A 20,673-nucleotide genomic window follows, 5' to 3' on the forward strand; every position below is an offset into this window, starting at 1 on the left:
GTTTCTTTTACTCTTTTTTTTAAGATTTTATTATTCATGAGAGACAGAGAGAGAGAGAGAGAGAGAGAGAGAGGCAGAGATACAGGCAGAGGGAGAGCAGGCTCCTCACAGGGAGCCCGATGTGGGACTTGATCCCAGGACTCCAGGATCATGCCCTGGGCTGAAGGCAGGTGCTAAACTGCTAAGCCACCCAGGGATCCCCAATCTGTATGTTTCTGATTTCATTTACACTAAATTTCTCCAAAGTACTCTCTGATATCCCTGAGCTTCACACATTTTCTAGAAGAAAAGAGAGAGACCTCACATGTGAGAAGACTGGGAAGAGATGGAGCTTCCAGGCACCCACTGGGATTCTCCCCTTTAGGAAAATGACATCTCTCATCCTTATGGTGGTTGCTGTGCCTGGCTTCAACCCCACATACCAGCTCCAGCTCTAGCCAAGGTGACAGTTATAATACCTGGACTAGTCAGCATGGGACCCCATCCAGAATACAGAATATAAAAAAGGAAGGAATGAATTTGATCCTTGATAGGTTGGCCAGGACATGATGTAAGGTTGTGAGACAAGCAATGACTCTTTGACCTGAGTATTGATTTAAAAAAAAAAATTTTTTTTTTATTCATGAGAGACCGAGAGAAGGCAGAGACACAGGCACAGGGAGAAGCAGGCTCCTCACAGGGAGCCTATGTGGAACTCGGTCCCGGGACCCCAGGATCACGTCCGGAGCCAAAGGCAGGTGCTCAACTGCTGAACCACCCAGGTGTCCCTCTTCCTAAGTATTTAATCTTATACCTCAGCAGAAGGGCTTAGATATTCCCTCAAGGCAAACCTGACTATAACAATAAAAGTAAAAACATGAACTGGGATAACATGATGGGTAGCCTTTGATGGAGAGACTAAATGGGGACAATGAAGCATGGTAGAAGGTGCTGTGTAGAACCCAAATCTGGGTTCAAAGCTTGGATCTGACATTAAGCCCAGAGACTTTGGGCAAATTACTTAACCTCAGTAAATATCACCAGAAAACCTCCACCCCAGAAGATGGTCCTAAGAATTTTCAATGAGGCGATGTGTATGACAGGACAATTAATAGGCCCTTAATAAATGGCAGGTCATAGTGTATTATCTGAAAGTAAAATGCTGTATGTTGAATTCTCTCTTAATTCCCATTTAAGTCACACTCCAGGCAGTCTCTGACACCCCACTGAGTCCAATATGGAAGTTTTGATAACAATCAGTCAACAATAATTTAATGAGCCTGTGATTGTAAAGCCAGTGCCAGATGTTATGAGGATGGACTGGAGAAAAAAAAGTAGCAGGTTTACAAAGTTGTTGAGGAGACATAACACAAGTTGCAGATGCTTGAGAAACATCACAAAGCAATTCAGCAGATTAAAAGAATCCAAGATGAGTTTTGGGCTACTGGGGATGCAGAAGTAAGCATGGGGGACACAGGGGTAAGACGGAGAATAATCTTAATCAGGAAAGGCTTCTCTAGAATTCTGAACTTGGACTTGAATTTTAAGCTTCCTTAATGCATGGTAGACCTGAAGTCTGGGATTTTATAATAAAAGTACAGGTTTTTGTGTTAAGATTTTGTGTGCAAGGGCACCAGGGTGGCTCAGTCTGTTAAGCATCTGACTCTTGATTTTAGCTCAGGTCATGATCTCAGGTTTGTGAGACTAAGTCCCACATCAGTCTCACACTCATCATGGAGTCTGCTTCAGATTCTCTCTCTCTCTTCCTCCACAACTCTGGCTCATTTTCTCTCTCTCAAATAAATAAATCTTAAAAAAATTATCTCTCTCCCTCTGTCCTTTCCCCCTACTCTCTCAAATAAATAAATCTTCAAATATTTTGGAAATAAAAATATTTTAATTTTTTTTATAAAAATATTTTTAAAGGAGTAATCCTACCAGATATTAAAAAATATCTTGAAGCTACAGAAATTAAAACAATATGTTATCAGCACAGGAATAGATCAAGGGGACATCAAGGGGACACAATGGAGTCCAAAAGTAGACTCAAGTGTATTTGGGAAATTAGTATACACTAAATTAGACAGTTAAAATCAATGGGGGCAAGATGGCTTTTTCAATAAAGGTGGTTAGGACAGGTGGCTAGCTATTTGGGAAAAAAATAAAGTTAGACCTATACCTCACAGTTTACACCAAAATGAATTCCAGATGGATTAAAGAATTAAGTGTAGAATTAATTAAAGAATTAAGTTTAGAATTAAATGTAGAAGGATAAGAGTTCTAGAAAGAAAATATGGTAGTACTTTGTATAATCCTGGGGTGATGAGGGATTTTTGTTTTTTTAGGTTTGACATGAATGAAGCCCTGGAACCAAAAAGGAAAAGATTGATAAATTTGACTACACACATAAAACACAAACAGAAGCAACTTCTATATATTCTGTATGGTAAAAATTACCTTAAACAAAGTTGTAAGACAAATAAATTGGAAAAATACTGGCAACTCTTATGATAGATAAAGGATTTCTCCATATTGGAGAAAGAACATTTACAAGTTAGTAAGAAAAAGTCAATTACTTCTATTGAACATGAGCATAAGAATGGATGATTTATAAAAGAAAAGCTTAACAGTCAATAGACATATGAGAATATGTTTAACTGAATTAGCAATTAAAGAAATATAAGTAAAACCAACAAGGAGATTGTATTTATTGCTTACCAAATTGATGAAGAAAAATATATATAGAATACCCAGATAATAGATCCTCTCAGCACCTTTAGTAAAGGTGTAAAATAGTATAACTTTTCTGGAAGGCATTTTGTCTCACGTATCAAAATATTAAATGAACTTACTCTTCATAAGATAAGTAAACAAAAATAATAGGTAAAAATTAGGGGAAAATCCTTAAATGTTAATCAATAGAAGATAGGTCTATACTACTGAAATATTATACAGTTAGTAAAAATTACATACTTTGAGAGCACCTGGGTGGCTCTGGTTTCAGCTCAGGTCATGAACTCAGGGTTGTGAGATTGAGCCCTGGGTCTCCTCTGTACTGGTATGGAGTCTGCTTAAGATTCTATCTCTGCCCCTCCCCTCCTCTAAAAAAAAAGCATACTTTGATAATGCATCATAATATATTGTTGGTTGGAAGTGTTGCAGAATCATATTACACTGCAGTATGACCTCATTTTTTAAAATTTATTTTTTATTGGTGTTCAATTTGCCAACATATAGAAAAACACCCAGTGCTCATCCCATCAAGTGCCCCCCTCAGTGCCCATCACCCTGTCACCCCCACCCCCCACCCCCTTTCTACCATCCCTTGTTTGTTTCCCAGAGTTAGGAGTCTCTCATGTTCTGTCTCCCTTTCTGATATTTCCCACTCATTTTTTCTCCTTTCCCCTTTATTCCCTTTCACTGTTTTTTATATTCCCCAAATGAATGAGACCATATAATGTTTGTCCTTCTCTGACTGACTTACTTCACTCAGCATAATACCCTCCAGTTCCAACCACGTCGAAGCAAATGGTGGGTATTTGTCGTTTCTAATGGCTGAGTAATATTCCATTGTATACATACACCACATCTTCTTTATCCATTCATCTTTCGATGGACACCGAGGCTCCTTCCACAGTTTGGCTATTGTGGACATTGCTGCTAGAAACATCGGGGTGCAGGTGTGCCGGCGTTTCACTGCATCTGTATCTTTGGGGTAAATCCCCAGCAGTGCAATTGCTGGGTCCTAGGGCAGATCTATTTTTTAACTCTTTGAGGAACCTCCACACAGTTTTCCAGAGTGGCTGCACCAGTTCACATTCCCACCAACAGTGTAAGTGTATGACCTCATTTTTGTAAAAAAAAATTAAAAATCATATTGCTTATTTTTGTTTGTATCAAAAGTTAGTAAGTCTGGAGGTCATATACCAAACTATTAATAGTAGATACTCTTAGAAGAGGGTGGAGAAAATAGGAGGAAGAAACTTACATTTTACTTTGTACATTGTGTAGTGGTTTAAAATGCTTTAAAGTGGGGCTAGGTGGCTAGGTGGCTCAGTGGTTGAGTGTCTGCCTTTGGCTCAGGTTGTGATCCCAGGGTCCTAAGATCAAGTCCCACATCGGGTTTCCCACAGGGAGCTTGCTTCTCCCTCTGCCTATGTTTCTGCCTCTCTCTTTCTGTGTCTCATGAATAAATAAATAAAATCTTTAGGAAAAAAAATGCTTTAAAGAAAGCATATATTACTTTTACAATCAAGACAAATTGGAGGATTAATTATAAATTATAGAATATTTGCATAAGGGAATACTTCAAAGGAATACATATCATATACTAATATGTATGTATTAGTATTAGTATATGTGATATATATTAGTATATATTATATATTAGTATATATACACATCTATGTAAAAAATCTCCTTCTAAGTTTATGGATAGAGAGATTTCCATAAAATATTGTCTGGTGGGGGATCCCTGGGTGGCTCAGCAGATCCTGGAGTCCCAGGATCGAGTTCCACATCAGGCTCCCGGCATGAAGCCTGCTTCTCCCTCCTCCTGTGTCTCTGCCTCTCTCTCTCTGTGTCTATAATAAATAAATAAATAAATAAATAAATAAATAAATAAATAAATCTTTAAATCTTTTTTTTTTAATTTTTTAAATTTATTTATGATAGTCACACACACACAGAGAGAGAGAGAGAGGCAGAGACACAGGCAGAGGGAGAAGCAGGCTCCATGCACTGGAAGCCCGACGTGGGATTCGATCCCGGGTCCCCAGGATCACGCCCCGGGCCAAAGGCAGGCACCAAACCACCGCGCCACCCAAGGATCCCAAATCTTTAAAAAATCTATTGTCTGGTGAAGATGGCAGGTACACATCACAACGTATCCCCCATCTCTTTTATAATGTTTCCTTAAAAAAACAACATAATAACCAGAAGCCCCAAAAGGGGGGAAATTTTTACAACTACCCTAAATGTAATAAAAGACAGACACACAAAGATGTACATGAGTGTGATAGTGCATGAACTCATCTATATAACTATAATTTCACAACTGTGAGGACAGAAATTAAAACTAAAAATCTTTGAGCAGCATTTAGTATTTACCAAGACCATAATAATATGGTAATAATTATAATAATGCCCAGTGTTTCTGTTTGTGATGTGGAGAGGAAAATTAGTATGACATGTGCTTTCCATTATGCTCATGCATGTGTATATACATATACATGGAAGGAGAGAGACTAAAGTCTTTGAGAGCATGGTGGGATCTCTAGGGACTTTTTCTTTTTTCTTTAACTTATTCTATATTGTTTAACCTCTCCACAAGCAGTATTATCTTTGCAAACTGAAAAAAAATATTTAAGAAGTGAAAATTAACATAAAATGTATATATTTTTTTAACTTGAGTTTTTTTAGTAACTGTTCCCAGCATGAGGAATTCCTGAAAATGTTTTCTAATAGCACACTGGTCAAAGATTATGTCAAAGTCATGACCCAAGCAACACCCCTTCCCTCAACATTTGACATTTTCCTAAAGCCAAAAAGAAAGCCCAGACAACAAAAAATAAATACTCAAGATGGGGGGTGTATGAGGCTGGGAATGCTGGGTAAACAAACAGTACAACTCTCCAGGCATGGTTTGATCTTCATATCCAGTGACGTGACCTGCAAACCACATCACCACAATCTCTGTAACTCCTTTTGAAGATCATGTAGCATCTCTGACTAGTACAAAATACAGTTCCGGGAGACGCCTGGGTGGCTCAGTGGTTGAATGTCTATCTTCAGCTCAGGGAATGATCCCAGGCTCGTCATAGGGAGCCTGCTTCTCCCTCTGCCTATGTCTCTGCCTCTCTCTGGGTCTCTCAGGAATAAATAAATAAAATCTTAAAAAAAAAAAAAGAATATAGTTTCCCATCAGGGCTAATCAGATAGAAACCTCCTTTCGCCTCAATTAGAGAAGTGCAAAAACCATACACAGGTCCAGACAAAACCAGACCCAGAAGTCCCCACCAACTATTCTTTATTTGGGGATTTTATCTGTACAACACCAAAACAACTCCATAATTGGTAGAATTTACTCAACTGACAAAAATTAAGTTAGTTAAGTATGTCAATAAAATATCAACACAACCCATTAAAAAGTGGAAAGTTTCAGGGACAATGAAGGAGAATGAAAACCATTGGGGAGGAGAAGAGAGAATGTTCAACTTTAAAAAAAAGTGGAAAATTTCGATACCAGTGTCTTGGTCTATGCTACATAATACCAAATAACAACTTTGATTTACAGTTTGAGAGACTGTTATTTTTCTTCTTCTAGTAAATCTAATTAGGTTTCCAACAGAAATTTTAAAAATATTTTATTTATTTGACAGAAAGAGAGCATAAGCAGGGGAGGGGCAGAGGGAGAAGCAGATGTCCTGTCAAGCAGGGAGCCCAACCTGGGGCTTGATCTCAGGACCCTGGGATCATGACCTGAGCCAAAGGCAGATGCTTAACCAACTGAGCCACCCAGGTGCCCCTTTAATTAGGTTTTCTAGATCAAACAGTTGCTATTTATATTACATGCACATTCATTTAGTGGGGACAAAAAAAACCTATAGTTTATAGGAAAATATGTTGTTGCAGAGTCATACTCATGGTTTAGTGTTTTTAAATGGCTCTTGTGAGCATTGGTCACCATTGAGCCGTACTGCATTAGAAAGTATGATCTCCACACTCTGGTTTCTCTTCAGATTGCACAAAGTTTTCTTTCTTTCTTTCTTTCTTTCTTTCTTTCTTTCTTTCTTTCTTTCTTTCTTTCCTTTCTTTCTTTCTTTCTTTCTTTCTTTCTTTCTTTCTTTCTTCTTTCTTTCTTCTTTCCTTCCTTCCTTCCTTTTCTTTCTTTCTTTCTTTCTTTCTTTCTTTCTTTTCTTTCTCTTTCTTTCTTTCTTTCTTTCTTTCTTTCTTTCTTTCTTTTCTTTCTTTCTTTCTTTCTCTCTCTCTCTCTCTTTCTTTCTCTTTCTTTCTTTCTTTCTTTTCTTTTCTTTCAAGATTTTATTTATTTATTCATGAGAGACAGAGAGAGAGGCAGAGACATAGGCAGAGGGAGGAGCAGGTATGATCTCCAGCAAATCTAAAAACAAAAACAAAAAAACAGGTGGGAGACTCCACTGTTAACCATATTGTCTGCACATATAAACCTTTGGTCTATTCTCAATCCCTATTCCACCCAAATCCACTCAGCCTCAAAGTTATGCCACCTCTCATGCACTCTCTCTCAAATAAATAAATCAAAAAATTTATCCACGGGCAGCCCCGTGGGTGGCTCAGTGGTTTAGTGTCGCCTGCAGCCGGGGGTGTGATCCTGGAGACTCGGGATCAAGTCCCACATCAGGCTCCCTGCATGGAGCCTGCTTCTCCCTCTGCCTGTGTCTCTGCCTCTCTGTCTCTCATGAATAAATAAATAAAATCTTTAAAAAAAATTTATCCACAACACAGTTATGAAATAGGTTTCTGGTTATGTAGTTACCATGACTGCTGCTAGTAGAGAATAGCCCCTGATCTATCCCTCTTAACTGAAAGGTTGTAGGAAGCCAGGCTTCTCTGTGTTTAAGATGTAGAAGGCAGAAGAAATTATTGTGCTAGGCAGGAGGCTGAGAAGTCTGTTCTTTTATTTCTAGCCAGCAATCTTGGGATTCAATCTATGGGTTAAAAATTTTTATTGCCTTTACTACCAGATGAACAAGTTCCATCAAGATATTTCCTAGCTTTTCATATTTATACCAGAAGAAGTAAATCACATAACGGTTTGTCTTTTCAATATGATGATAATACTAGGTGAAATATACACTTGTTTTCTAGAAGTATAGACAAATTCGCGTTGCTCTGTCTATGCTCTCTCATCTTACACTTCGAACTGAAAAATAGCTGGCTGACATTATGAGGACACATTGTGGTTGAAGAGGAGTGACATTCATGGAAAGTTCTAGTCCTTTCAGCCAAATGACCACTGGAAAATGTCCTTTTGAAATCAGGTAGACATTTGCTGAGAAAGTTGTTCTGCAAGGGAAGTAATCACTATCAATGTTAATTTCATTGTCATGGAAAGCATGGGGAGGCTGGCAGTCAAGATTCTGGTCCTTGTGGTGCCCTTAACAGCTACACAATTGTGAACAAGACAAATCCCCTCTCCATGTCTTGGGGTAAGAGGGGAATAATATACTTTCTTTGCAAAGACAGGGGATGGCCCAGATAGTCTCAAACTTCCCTGCCAAAAGCTTTGGGAATCCCTGATCTCAGCTGAGTTTAGCATTTAATGTGACACAGAATGGTCAAGCTGTTCTTGGCGTGGCTCACAGAGACCAAAAATAACAACAACCAAACTCACCATCACCTACACCTTTCGCTGAATTCACCATTCAGTATTCACCTCCAAGCTTTTGGCCAAAAGGCATAGGTAAAGCAGTAGTTCTCAAAATATAATCTTGAGACCAGAGACATCACCGCCATCCCTGGACTTGTTTCAAAAAATGCAAGTTATGGGGCTACATCCCAGATCTATTTAATTGGAGGCTCAGGAGTGGGGCCATTTTGTTTTTTCGCACATCCTCTTGGAATTTCCAAAGTAGGCTGAAGTGTGAGAACCATTGGCATAGTTGAAACTCTTCAACTGATGGCTGAAGCCAGTCAGGTGGCTTATTACCCAAAAAGAATACATACACACACACACACACACACACACACATATATATATATAAAGCATTATTGTATATTATATTTTCCTTCCCACTAAAGAAAGTGGGGCAAACCCAGGATTTGCTTCTAAATTTATGAGGAAATACCTTACTACTAACTTGTCAGGGAGTCTGATCTACATGATGCCAAAACATCCAGGTAAAATATGAAATTTTCTGCAAATAAAATATTTGCCATCTAAGCTTTAAAATTTTGGTTTTGGGGTGCCTACTTGGCTCAGTTGGTTGAGCATCTGACTATTCATTTCAGCTCGGGTCATGATCTCAGGTCATGAGATCAAGCACTGAGTTGGGCTCCTAGTTCAGCAGGGACTCTGCTTCAGATTCTCTTTCTCTCTGCCGCACCCCCCCACTTGAGTGCATGCCCTCTCTTGCTCTAATAATAAATAAATAAATAAATAAATAAATAAATAAATAAATAAAATTTTGGTCTCAAAAAACTTAAATGCTATCCCTTTTAAAAAATAGCACTAATGTGGCTGCCCCACATTTTACTGATTATTTCCAAAAGACATCAGCACTGTCCTGGGTTGTAGCAAGTTATCTCGGTGGTCAGTGATTATGATGATAATATGAGAAGAGGACGCCTTACTACAGACTGGGAGCTGCAAACAAAGTGATTGTGATCCTAGGAATGGCCCTTTAACTAAGAGGCAATTCTTGCGGGAACTATCAGTTTTAGAGCCAGCTCTGGCACCACCAGCTTCCATCTGCACTTCTCGGAGCCTCAGACTTATCTGGACATTTGAGGATTGGGCCAAATGATCCCCATTGGTACTTCTAGATAAAGAAATTCTTCAATTCGACAGTTCTACTAACTTGAGTCTTTCCACATTTAAAAAAATATTATTTATTTATTCATGAGAGACACAGAGAGAGAGGCAGAGACCTAGGCAGAGGGAGAAGCAGGTTCCATGCAGGGAGCCTGATGTGGGACTCCATCCTGGCACTCCGGGATTATGCCCTGAGCCAAAGGCAGACGCTTAACCACTGAGCCACCCAGGCATCCTGAGTTTTTCCATATTTTAAATCAGAAAAATTCAGAATTGGAAGGAACTTTACAGGTTGACCTGTCAGACCCTTTATTTCACAGAGAAAAGTGAAGCCCAGGAAGGTAAAGGCCAGAAATCTGGAAATCATTTGGAGAAGAACTGGAATAAAACACTATGTCACTTGATCCCCCAGCATATTTCCCAAGAGAAATCCCTGATAGATTTCCCTCTGAGTGCCCAATATTTAAGATGAGTGCGACAGGAAAGCCAGGTTTGTTTAGGGTTTACCTATGCGAAAGGGTTCCTGCCTCTTCCCACTCCCAGCCTAGGGTCTAAATTCAATTCAACCATGGAGTCTAAAGACAACTGTCCAGAGGAGAGAGTTCTTAAATGAAAAAAGATGCAAGACCTCTCCCTTTTTTTTTTTAATTTTATTTATTTATTTGAGACACACAGAGAGAGAGATAGAGAGAGGCAGAGACACAGGGAGAGGGAGAAGCAGGCTCCATGCAGGGAGCCTGACGTGGGACTCGATCCCAGGTCTCCAGGATCACACCCTGGGCTGCATGTGGCGCTAAACCACTGCGCTACCGGGGCTGCCCAAGACCTCTCCTTAACTTTGACAATGATGTGTGGTTGAAATGGGGAACAACACCTCTTAGTGAGGCCCCTTTTAGTCTCTAATATTCACATCATTACAATGTTCAGGGAGTTTGCAACAAATTAGTTTATATTAGAAAGTTAAATAGTCCTAGGTATAATCAGTACAGCAAGGAAAGAAGGAATGAAGGGCCTGTGGGTGTGGGGTGAAGAGGGGAGAGAGAGGGAGGGAGGGAGGGAGGGAGAGGGAGAGAGAGACAGAGAGAGAGAGAGAGAGAGAGAGAGAACTCCAGACTGGTGCCAATCTACTAAGGAATGATGTTATTATGGGTGGAAGGAGCAGGCTAAAGAGGGAAAGCCAGGAAGAGCACTGTTGCCAAGAACTGCTATCAATTAACATTCTGGAGACCACAGCCATATTTCTCTTCTTTGGGGATCCTATAAAATGAGACCATAAAGATTCACTGAGCCAACAAGACTTTGGTTGCAGATTGGTGCGGGTGGTAGGGAAGAAGGATCAAGAGGCTCCCAAAGGGATCCAGACCTCTGCTTCACTAGAGTGGAAAAAATAATCATAACGATTTCCACCATATATCTGGCAGAACAAGAAAGTGTTGTAGAAGCTAACTAAACAGGCTGAGACTAGGCATAAGCTGCACAGAGTGAGAGTTTTAATTCAAGAGGTGTTGCTGAGTTATGAAAGAAAGGGACCAATCCTAAATCAGAGCTTACTTCTCAATTTGATGGAACTATTAATCCTGGTTCTGTTGTTCTTAAGAATGATGGCCCCAGGGGCGCCTGAATGGCTCAGTGGGTTAAGTGTCCAACTCCTGGTTTCGGCTCAGGTCATGATCTCTTGTGGAAAGTTGGGCTCTGCACTCAGTGCGGAATCTGCTTGAAATTCTCTCTCCCTCTCCTTCTGCCACCCCTCCCCCTGCTCGTTCTCTCAAATAAATAATAAAATATTTAAATAAATAAATATGCACTTATACATTTATTTATGTATTTATTCATTTGAGAGAGAGAGCCCACGAGTGGGGAGGGGGCAGGCTGCAGGGGCAGAGGGAGAGGGACAAGCAGGCTCCCAGAGGAGCAAGGAGCCCCATGTAGGGATGGATCCCAGGACCCTGAGATCATGACCTCAGCCGAAGGCAGATGCTCAACTGACTGAGTCACCTAGGCACCCCAATAAATAAAATCTTAAAAAAAAAAAAAAGAAGAATGGAGTGCCTTTTGAGTGTCTGCCTTCAGCTCAGATTATGAACTCAAGGTCCTGGTATCACTCAGCAGGGAGTCTGCTTCTCCCTCTCCCTCTTTGCCCCCACATCATTCTCTGTCTCAAGTAAATAGATAAAATCTTAACTAAAAAATAAATATAAATAAATAGGGGTGCCTGGATGGCTCAGTTGGTTGAGCCTCTGACTGTTGGTTTTGGCTCAGGTCATGATCTCAGGATCCTGGGATCAAACCCTGCATCAGGCTCCCTGCTCCTCGGGAGCCTGCTTCTCCTCTGCCCCTCCCCCAGCCCATGCTCTCTCTCTCCAATAAATGAATAAAAATTCTTTAAAAAAATAAATAAAGGGACGTCTGGGTGGCTCAGTGGTTTAGCACTTGCCTTCAGCCTAGGGCATGATCCTGGAGTCCCTGGATCGAGTCCCGTGTCGGGCTTCCTATATGGAGCCTGCTTCTCCCTCTGCCTGTGTCTCTGCCTCTCTCTCTCTCTCTCTCTCTCATGAATAAATAAATAAAATCTTAAAGAAAGAAAGAAAGAAAGAAAGAAAGAAAGAAAGAAAGAAAGAAAGAAAGAAAGAGTAAGAAAGAGAAAGAAAGAAAGAAAGAAAGAAGAAAGAAAGAAAGAAAGAAAGAAAGAAAGAAAGAAAGAAAGAAAGAAAAATAAGATGCCTGGGTGGCTCAGCAGTTGAGAGTCTGTCTGCCTTTGGCTCAGGGCGTGGGGCTCCCCATCCAGGGATGGAGTCCCACATCAGGCTCCCTGTGAGGAGTCTGCTTCTCCCTGTCTGTCTCTCTGCCTCTCTCTCTGTGTCTCTCATGAATAAATAATTAATTAAATATTTTAATGAATGAATAAAAGAAAGAAGGCGCCATGTTTGGAAAAAGAAGCTATTGAACATTTATCTATTCCTTTTTGCTGGGTTCAGAGTTCCTTATGCAGTTCTGGAAGGCAAGAACATTTTGGGCCTACCTCTTTCATAGCCTAAATAATGCATAGATCAAATCTTGCAATTCCAGTGGGTGCCTAGGTGGCTCAGTCTGTTCAGCATGTGACTCTTGATAACAGCTCAAGTCTTGATCTCAGGGTCATGAATTCAAGCCCTGCGTTGAGCTAAGAAAAAAAGAAAAAGAAGATTTCTGTGCCAAATCTTGCAACTCCAAAATACCACTGAGATTTGAGTAGTAGGGGTCAAGGAATTGGGCCTAATAGCAAAGCAGAGGTTGGGAACAAAGAGTAGGGGCAAATTAAAAGCAGAGTCCTCTCCCAGAGAGTATGTGGAAGCTGATAGTCTAGAACAAGGCTTAGCCAATATTTTCTGTAAAGTGCCAGATAGTAAATACTTCAGACTTAAAAGCCATAGTGTTCTTGCCATAGCTAGTTTTTTGCTACTATAGAGGAACAACAACCATAGATAAATAAAAATAAATGAGTGTGCCCATGTCCTGATAAAACTTTATTTATGGATAATGAAACTTAAATTTTATATAATTTTCACGTATCATGGAATATCATTTTTTTGTAAAATTTATTTTCAGCCATTTAAAAAATTTTTAATTTATTTATTCATAAAGACAGAGAGACAGACAGGCAGAGGGAGAAGCAGGCTCCATGCAGGGAGCCCGACACGGAACTCGAACCCAGGTCCCCAGGATCACACCCCTGGCTGCAGGCGGCGCTAAACCGCTGCGCCACTGTGGCCGCCCCCATTTAAAAATTTAAAACCATTCTTAACTCATGGGTTATATATATATATAAACAGGCAGTAGGCCAGATGTAGCCCAGGAGCTATAGTTTTCAGACTCATAGTCTAGAATGATGCTGTCTTAACAGAAATATAATGACAGCTATGAATGTAACTCAAAATCTTTTAGTAACCCTATGTCAAAACTAAAAAGAAACAGGTGAAATTAATTTTAATAATGTATTTTCTTTAACCCAATATATCCAAAAGATTTTAATTTCAGTGCTGTCAACATAAAAATTACCAATGAAGTATTTTACCTTTTCTTTTTTCACACTAAGTTTTAAAAATTTGGGGTGTAGGGGATCCCTGGGTGGTTCAGCGGTTTAGCGCCTGCCTTTGGCCCAGGGCACGATCCTGGAGTCCTGGGATTGAGTCCCGCATGGGGCTCCTGGCATGGAGCCTACTTCTCCCTCCTCCTGTGTCTCTGCCTCTCTATCATAAATAAATAAATCTTTAAAAAAAAATCTGGGGTGTATTTTACACTTATAGGGCATCTTGATTCATTCTAGCCGTATTCCAAGAGTTCCATACCTACATATGTCTGAAGGTTATCATGTTGAAGAGTCGAGGTCTAGAACAGTGTTTTCAAATTTTAGCTTACATCATAATCACTTACGAGGCTGTTAAAATGTAGTTTTTTTTTTATTCAATAGGTTTGGGCAAGGCCCCCAAACTCCATTCCTTTTTTTTTTTAATTAGAAAAAAAGATTTTATTTATTTGAGACAGAGAAAGCAAGCAAGAGAGAGAGCAGAGGTGGGGGAGAGGGAGAGGGAGAGGTTGAAGCAAACTCCCTGCTGAGCAGGGAGCCTAATGCAGGGCTCCATCCCAGGACCCTGGGATTATGACCTGAGCCAAAGGCAGATGCTTAACTCACTGAGCCACATAGGCATCCCCCAAACTTCATTTCTAACAAGTTCCTAGGTGGTGTTGATGTTGTTGATCTGGGGACCACACTTTGAGAACAGCTTATCTAGAAACTGAGCAGTAAGAAAAAGTAGAGAAGGAATTAGGAACCAAGAATATGTACAAGCAAGAGGTAAAAAAAAAACCCTTAAAACAGTGAGATACCATTACACATCTATTAGAATGGACAAAATTAAAAACACTGACAACACTAAATACTGTTGAGGAGATGGAGCAACAGGAACTCCCATTCATTACTGGTGGGAATGCAAAATGGCACAGCCACTTTGGAAGACAGTTTGGCTATTTCTTATAAAACTAAACATACTTTTACTGTATAATCCAGCAACCATGCTCCTTGATATTTTTTATACAGTTGTACACAAAAAACTGTACACGAGTGTTTACAGTAGCTTTATTCATAATTGCCAGAACTTAGAAGTGACCAAGATGTCTTCAGTAGATGAATGTATAAACTATGTATGGTACATCCAGACATGTAATATTATTCAGTGCTAAAAAGAAACGAGCTATCAAGTCATGAAAAGACATGGAGTAACCTAAATACATATAACTAAGTGAAAGAAGCTAATCTGAAAAGGCTACCTATTGAATGATTTCAACAATATGACATTGTGGAAAAGGCAAAATATGGAGACAGTAAAAACACCAGTGGTCACCAGGGATTAGGGGAGAGGGAAGGATGAATGAGTGGGAGCACAGAGTATTTTTAGGGCAGTGAAACCTTTCTGTATGGCACTATCATAGTAGATACACATCATTATACATTTGTCAAAGCCCACTGTAAAGAGTGAACCCTCCTGTAACCATGGATTTTGACTGATAATGTGTCAATGTAGGTTTATTAATTGTAACAAATGTACCACTCTGGTGCAGGATACTGATAATAGGGAAAGTTGTACATGTGTGGGGGCAGGGAGTATATGGGAACTCTCTGTACTTTCCATTTAATTTTGTTATGAATCTAAAACTGATCTAAAAAATAAAGTCAATTAAAAAAAAGAAGAAGAAGAAGAAGAGCAAGCACCATATCATCTGGCCAGACAAGCAGTAGGGCTCCAGATCAGAGGTAAGGACCTGGAAAGAGAGGTAGAGCCTTACAACTAGGTAAGGCTTCCATATTCTGCTCTCCAAGGGTTAATGAAGTAGCTTCTCCAGGTTTTAACTTCATAGGTGCCCTGGGGATAGATATAGCCTATAAGAACCCTGCATGATTAGGGGCCAGCTCAGAACCTAAGCAGGCTTTTGCAATAGAACAGCTTCCTCCAGGCTCTGACAATCTGATAAAGATACAGAGTCCCATTATTTAATACAACGATTATAAAACAACCTAACTTTCAGAGTGAACCTATACGTAGGTCCTCTCACAATATCTTAAGACTGCTCAAATAGAAAGAAAGGTAGATAAAATAATATAGAAATTTGGGCTGGTTAAAGATTTCAACAATTAAGTGAGCTGTGAATTTTCAGGAAGATCCTATAAATACAGAATTTATTTCCCACCTTATGGGTATATAATCATACTATTGGAAATCATACGTTTCATGAATGTTCTTTCAATTTAATTATCCTTGGGAAGGAGTCTTACTTTTATTTTTATTTTTTTATTTTTAAAGATTCTATTTATCTATTCATAGACACACACAGAGAGAGAGAGAGAGAGGCAGAGACACAGGCAGAGGGAGAGGGAGAAGCAGGCTCCATGCAGGGAGCCCGTCGCGGGACTCGATCCCTGGCTTCCAGGATCACACCCCAGGCTGCAGGCGGCGCCAAACCGCTGCGCCACCGGGGCTGCCCAGGAATCTTACTTTTAGTGGTACATCATAATACACAAAGCTTTGATAGAACTTTAAAAATGGACCCTGTCATAACTTCTTGTGCTCTGTGGCCTAAATTAAAACTCTGGCTCTTAATTTTTTTTTTTCAGAAGCTCTTTTCTGGTTCATTGTGTCAGAAGACTTCATTATATAGTCTGGGGACCCCTCAAATTCAGGAGAAATTTAAAATCCTAAAGGAAATTTACAAAGACATCTCTAAAATATGTCTTTTTCTGGTGGCACTCTTCTAAGAAACTTTTCTAACATCTGGTTCCAATCAAATAATGAGAAATAGAAACTCAGTTTTGGAGGGCAGTGAAACAGTTATTCAGAACTTTTCATTTTACAGTGAAAGCCCTAGTTCAATGTCAATGCATAAGTTTAAATATCAAATATACACTCTATTCTAATCAAGAAATAAAGTCATACATAGAAAAAGATCAATATATTAAAAGATGAGGAAGAATGTTATCTTTGAAGATATGGAAGAGCTTGCCATAGGAAATGCACATTAATATTATATTTTGTAAATATTAATCAACTCAAGAATTTCCCCACACCCCAAGCAGAAACATTTCTTCAGCAAAGGTAAATGCATGATTTTTTCAGGGTCTCATCTCAAGATAAGTGGAACCCTACAAGTTTCCTGGAACACAGATTAAGAGAGAATGACCTGGAAATCCATCAAACAGAAAAGTTAAAGCAGAAGCTAGCTTACTTCCTACCAAAAAAAAAAAAAAAAGGCTGCAAATATAATGTTAGACAGTCAGAAAAACACTACTTTGAGTACTGAAAAAAAAGGGAGTAGTTTCAAACAGCTCTAATAAAGAGCTGTTTGTAAGGCTTCTGTCAACCCTTTTAAAAGAAAAAGGTAAGTGATTCAGCCAGGAAAATAGAGTTTTGGGAGGAATAGAAGAAAAATTGCAATTCAGGACAAGTAAACAATGGCCAACCACAGGCAAATCCTGGGAACAAAATGGGAGAGGTCCTTCTACAGAGGTAAGGAAGAAATTTGGAGGGATGTTATTTTTTTAAAGATTTTATTTATTTATTTATTTGAGAGAAAGAGCATGAGCAGGGGTAGGGGCAGAAGGAAAGGGAGAAGCAGACTCCCCACTGAGCACAGAGCCAGATGCAGAGCTCCACCCCAGGATCCCAGATCATGACCTGAGCCAAAGTCATACAGTTAACTGACTGAGCCACCCAGGCACCCAGTTGGGAGGTATGTTTTGAACAAAAGTTCATTGGAGGAAAATGAGAGTTCAAAGCGGTGGCAGCCTCTCACTGGCTGTAGATGAGGGCAGCTTGCTGTTACCGGGCTGAGAAGAAATCTTCCTTCTTGCTGAACTAGGCAAGCCAGGAGTGTAGTACAGGTGCGAAAGAAAGCCTCCCCTTCATGTTTTTCCAACTGTAATTTTGAGTTAAGTTTCCTTAATACATTTCCACTCTTCCAACAACCTTTTAGAGGTTGAGAAACCGTATATGGAAGTCCAGTTAATTCCAGAAGGTATAATTAAGATAATTTAAGACCTCAAGTCAGAGAAGCCCATAAAGAATTGCATGGTTTGAATCAAGGTAGGTTTGCAGCCCATTCAAGTTATTGGACCACTAGTCCATTAGGAAACTAGAAAAGCAATTCATTTAACACAGATGAGCGTATACAATAATCCTGCAGTGATTTAATGATATACTGATTTGGGATTATATGACTGCTTTGTTTTTTTTTTTTTAAGATTTTGTTTATTTATTTGACAGAGAGAGAGAGAAAGTGGGCAGAGGGAGAAGCAGGCTCCCTACTGAGCAGGGAGCCTGATGGGGGTTCGATCCCAGGACCCTAAGATCATGACCCGTGCTGAAGGCAGATGCTTTTTTTTTTTTTTTTTTTTGAAGGCAGATGCTTAACCTACTGTGCCACCCAGGTGTCTCTACAGGATTGCTTTCTTTAAATTTTATTTATTTATTTATTCATGATAGACAGAGAGAGAGAGAGAGAGAGAGAGGCAGAGACACAGGCAGAGGGAGAAGCAGGCTCCATGCCGGGAGCTGGACTCGAGACTCGATCCTGGGACTCCAGGATCATGCCCTGGGCCAAAGGCAGGTGCTGAACCGCCGAGCCACCCAGGGATCCCCTACAGGATTGCTGTCTATGAATAATTAATTCAGAGTTCTCTCTGGCATGGAGATTGTTCCTGATGGGATGACTGGTGGCTTAGCAGTTGAGCATCTGCCCTCGGCTCTTGGGATCCAGGATCGACTCCTGCATCAGGATTCCTGTGGGAAGCCTGCTTCTCCCTCTGCCTATGTCTCTGCCTCTCTCTCTCTGTGTCTCTCACGAATAAAAAAATAAATTTTCAAAAAGAGAGATTGTTCCTGATACACTTTGAACTTTTAAAAATATGTATTTTTTTTTGAAGTTGAAGTTTTAGTTGGGAGAAAAATAATATCCTATTATTCTATCACACAAAACATTTCTAGGGGGCAGGCTGACTTTTTTTTTCAATGAAACTGAATATTTTTGATACAAAACAAAATTTTTAAGTATGTGTAAAAGTATAAAAAGGAATTCACTAATGTAACTGAAGAGTACCACATTGTACATTGTCTTCCAGAGTTGCAAAACAAAAATAAAAACAAAAAATAACCTTATATATTTTGGAGAAGTGTTCACTCTGCACTAATTTTTTTTTTTTACTCTGCACTAATTTTTAAGGATGGAATAGGTTTATTATTTTTTTTTTTTAAGATTTTATTTATTGACACAGCGAGAGAGGCAGAGACACAGGCAGAGGGAGAAGCCGACTCCATGCAGGAAGCCCGAAGTGGGACTCGATCCCCGGTCTCCAGGATCACACCCCAGGCTGCATGCGGCGCCAAACCTCTGCGCCACCGGGGCTGCCCCAGGATGGAATAGGTTTAAATTGTTTCTAGTTATATAAAAGAATGTTCTTAAATATTTTTTAATCCAATCATAAATTCAGATTCACTGAATGAATCTTTGAATCTTTGACTATGAAAGTGAATCTTTGAATCTGAAAATGAATCTTTGAATATCCCCAAAATAGCAAGGAAAAAAAAGGAGTTTGTTACTTGAGGGCACCATTCTGAGATGGGCCAAAGTTACTGAAATGTGATCAATCTTATGACATCAAACTCTTTTATAGTTGCTCCTATATAGGAATAGGCAATAAATGGAGAAAGAAGGTCACCACTTCCCAAAAAAACTTTAAATTCAGACGAAGGCAGAGAATACATAAAACAATTACATATTTCTAAATCTAATTTATTATTTTTAAAAAGATTTTATTTCCTTGACAGAGATGGAGAGACAGAGGGAAAGAGACAGCGAGCACAAGCAGGGGGAGCGGCAGAGGGACAGAAAAAGCAGGCTCCCCTCTGAGCAGGAAGCCTGATGTGGGGCTCAGTCTCAGGACCCTCAACCGACTGAGCCACCCAGGCATCTCATCCTTCTCATTTTTTTTTTTTTAATATTTATTTTAGAGAGAGAAGCGGAAGAGGGAGAATCTCCAGCAGACGACTTGTGTAGCCGCACGGCCCAATGTGGGGCTTGATATCGCTACCTGAGTTCATGACCTGAGCGGAAACCAACACTCTGACAACCAACCGAGTAGGCTACCCAGGCGCCCCATAACCCCTTCTCATTTTAATCTGAGGTTTGTGTATATCTTTGGGTAAGATTGTGCACCCCCCGCCCCCCACAACATACACATTCAAAATGAGATCTTTCGAAAAAGAAAGAAAAGAGCCGAACAGAAGAGATCCAAAATAACTATCGGGACAATATGGGCCAATAAAATTTGTGCCCCTATACTATCTCCATTTGCTTCCCCCCCCCATTTGCTTTTGAATTAAGGAACATCTTCCACTTTATTGAGCTCTTCTCAAGCTTTGATTTTTAAATATAAACAACTTAAAGGCGTTTGCAGCATTTATGATTCTCATCTTCAATATTTCAATGCCCACAACATTTAGCAATGCTCCAACCACTATCATCTCTCCAAATGGCCCTGCCCACGTAAATGGCTTGTCTGGTGCAGATCAGCGTGCACCTTGTTCAAGGGTTGCATTAACACCAAAACGCCTTCATCCCCATGGTGGCCTGGAGTCTAAAACAGAGGGCGTCTCTCCCTCGGAAGGACACGTTCCAACAAATCTCAACTCCACAACGGGATCCTCACCTTCCGTAAATGGGTACGTCTATTATTCTCTTGGCGTCTCCAAAGGATTCTGGGAGTTATGGGAGGGACCAAGGGGCAAAAAGGAAATGCACAGGTGACAAAAAGGTGCGCAGTGATAGGTTTAGTATAATCAGCCAGTTGCTGAGCGACTCCTCAAATCTTCCGATCACTTCTCCCATCCGGTAGGCCCGCGCTCCTTCCCCACCTTCCATGCCCCGCCCCTCTGCTGCCCTATTAGCCAGTCACCGGGCTGCTGCTTGCCAGTCAGGGCCAATCCCGAACAGGCTTACTTTGAGCGGGAAAGGCTCAGAAGCTAAGGAAGAGCGAGGTCCGCTAACGGCCTCTTCTTGGCCTTGTCTCTAGGGGGTAACAGGCCCGGGGGCGGTTGCCTATTGGCTGGTCAGCGGGCCAATGACGGGGTGCGAAGCGGGGGGTGGGCCTCACACGA

At 40.3% G+C, this 20,673-nt stretch overlaps 1 long non-coding RNA gene across 1 annotated transcript; it reads right to left on the bottom strand.

Moving 5' to 3' along the window:
- Nucleotides 1–6,992: 6,992 nt before the first annotated feature.
- Nucleotides 6,993–20,600, bottom strand: LOC140606862 (uncharacterized). The gene is made up of 3 exons (XR_012009075.1): nucleotides 20,226–20,600; nucleotides 12,513–12,653; nucleotides 6,993–7,099 (listed from the first exon to the last, which is right to left on the bottom strand). It is a non-coding gene; the product is annotated as an uncharacterized lncRNA (long non-coding RNA).
- Between the last annotated feature and the right edge of the window lie 73 nt (nucleotides 20,601–20,673).

Source organism: Canis lupus, chromosome 16 (assembly GCF_048164855.1).
Source record: "Canis lupus baileyi chromosome 16, mCanLup2.hap1, whole genome shotgun sequence".
In the NCBI taxonomy this organism is placed as follows: Eukaryota; Metazoa; Chordata; class Mammalia; order Carnivora; family Canidae; genus Canis; species Canis lupus.